General features: G+C 51.0%; 1 long non-coding RNA gene across 1 annotated transcript in view; it reads left to right on the forward strand.

The window, feature by feature from the left end:
* The first annotated feature begins 1,203 nt into the window (after positions 1-1,203).
* LOC105887707 overlaps positions 1,204-2,131 on the forward strand; it is a 4,644-nt gene continuing 3,716 nt past the window's right edge. The window contains exon 1 of the long non-coding RNA XR_001161572.1: positions 1,204-1,581. This is a non-coding gene — a long non-coding RNA (uncharacterized LOC105887707). The remainder of the gene's footprint in view (positions 1,582-2,131) is intronic.

Raw genomic sequence — 2,131 nt, forward strand, 5'->3', positions numbered from 1 at the left:
GAGCGCGACTGCCCTCAGCCCGTGACGGGGTCTCAGAGCGGGGCCGCCTCAGCCCGTGACGGGGTCGCAGAGTGAGGCTGCCTGTGTCATTAGTGCCTCGTCCTGGGCCAGTCTCCGGCCGACTTTACCTACCAGCGACAGCTGTCATTTTCTCCATGCACTTTGGTGAAGAGACTCATTCTCAGCTGGGGCCACTGACAGGTTAACTAGCCTCGCAAGACCTCTGACGGCTGAGTGGTGTGGCGCAGACTGGACGAGCTGGGGGTGGGGGGCGCATTCAGCAGACCAGACACAGGATAGCTGCCGTCATCCGCACCCCCCAGCCCACCCACCCGTACATTGATCAGCTTCATCGAGAGGTGCTAAAAAGGAGCTAGAGAGAATCTGAAAGATGAAAACAACGAATTGCAGCAAATCTAGGATAACGACAGTTTATCACTGGGGCACTGGAGAATCAATTTTGTTTCCCCAAATGCTTTTCATCCAAGAGCCCAAGCCAACATAAGCCTGTTATTCTGGACGGCCTTTGTTTCCATGCTTAGCTAGTTTAGTGGGGGTTATTTTCGCAGGGACTTAGGAAGGCCACCCATGCTTGTTTGGTATTTTCTAGTCATTTCCTAAAGTGTCCAAATAACCTTTCTTTCTCTTCTCATTCCTGACTCCCCACCCTATACTGCCCAGAACTTTTTTCTCTGCTTCCCCTTTCAAGAGTAAATTATCACTTCCTGTCAATGATGACAGGGTTTCTGACCTCGGGGAGCACTGGTGGGTCCTGGGGAGCACTTTCTCTGAGCAGCCAGCCGCCCCCACGACACACCTGCTCTCGCCCTCTCTGGGATGGAGTTGGGGCCAGGGGATGAGAGCTTTAGCAGTCACTGGAAGCTCTAACAGGGGACATTTGGACATACTCAGAAAGTTTCGTTGCAACCCCCACACTCATTCCCCCCCAAGACAGCTTTCCCTTAAACTGTGGGAGATGAGTCAGAGATAGTGATAGTGAGAGATGGAGAAACGGGTCTCCTGGCAGGAAAAGTCGCCTATAAAACAAGTTCTTCCTGGAAAAAGCTCTTTCCCAAGACTACCAAATCTATCAATTACGCAAGGCAACTCTGGATTGGCAATTTCCACCCAAATGTGTTAGTGCCTGTCCGCCGGCCAGTGTGCCACTTTTGGAAGTGCTGTCTGCACAGTCTGCTTTTCTCATCGGGCTCAGTGACATCCACTGAGATGCTCGGTGGCCTTCTCAGCTACATGATGTCAAATGTCAGCAGGACTTAGCTTTACCTCTTGACCACATTCCTGTGAGTCTGGTCCTGTGTTGCCACAGGGGATCGCAAACTTGGCCAACTGTCTCCAGTCTTTTTATAGATGCCGTCACCCTCAGATTCTTCTGTCCAACCAAGTGAGACCATTACGCAGAGCTGGGCCACTGACTTGGCATCCAGCAAGCTCCCGACACACATGCACAAGGGCACAGCCCCGGCGCTGGAGAGTCTCGGGAATCCTGGAGGATAAAGGGATGCTCATTCCCGCTCTCACGTGGGTCTTCTTCATCCCATTCTTTGAACTCTGATGACTCAGGTGTGGCATGTCCAGGTATTTTTCTGTAGACAAAGCATTGATCCAGTGCCCTCTGATTGAACAATACCTTTTATAGCATTTAGGCTGGTATCCTTTGAAAAAGACGATAATTCCTTAGATCATTTGGTTGTGCTTGATTTCACCCTGGGGAAAAAAGATAGTTCTGTTTTATTTTCTTAAAGAAGGATTTGATTAGCAAAAATACCTAGAGAGAAGATTTTTTGTGGTTTCTAAAAATACGCTTTTCAAATGTGCAGAGGTTAGAGAGGAAGGAGATGACACAGAGGTAGGTCTGCAAGTCTTCTGGGCAGAGTTGGTGGTGGTCTGAACTAGGTCCCCAAACCTGCTTTCCCCCTGGGACCACACCTGGGACTGGCTCTACAGCAGGTCTGAAATGTCTTGTTGGTTTCCAAACTTCCCCCATTTCCACCTCTAAACCTCTCCTGAAGTGATGGTTCTGCTCAGCCACGGCCAGGCCAGGTCAGGTCCTTGCCCTGCATGTGCCTCCCCTCCAGCTCCCCCCTCCCTCCTGATCTCCCCTCCAGCTCCC

This window comes from Otolemur garnettii, unplaced genomic scaffold (genome assembly GCF_000181295.1).
Source record: "Otolemur garnettii isolate 467f Iridium unplaced genomic scaffold, OtoGar3 scaffold00107, whole genome shotgun sequence".
Lineage (NCBI taxonomy): Eukaryota > Metazoa > Chordata > Mammalia > Primates > Galagidae > Otolemur > Otolemur garnettii.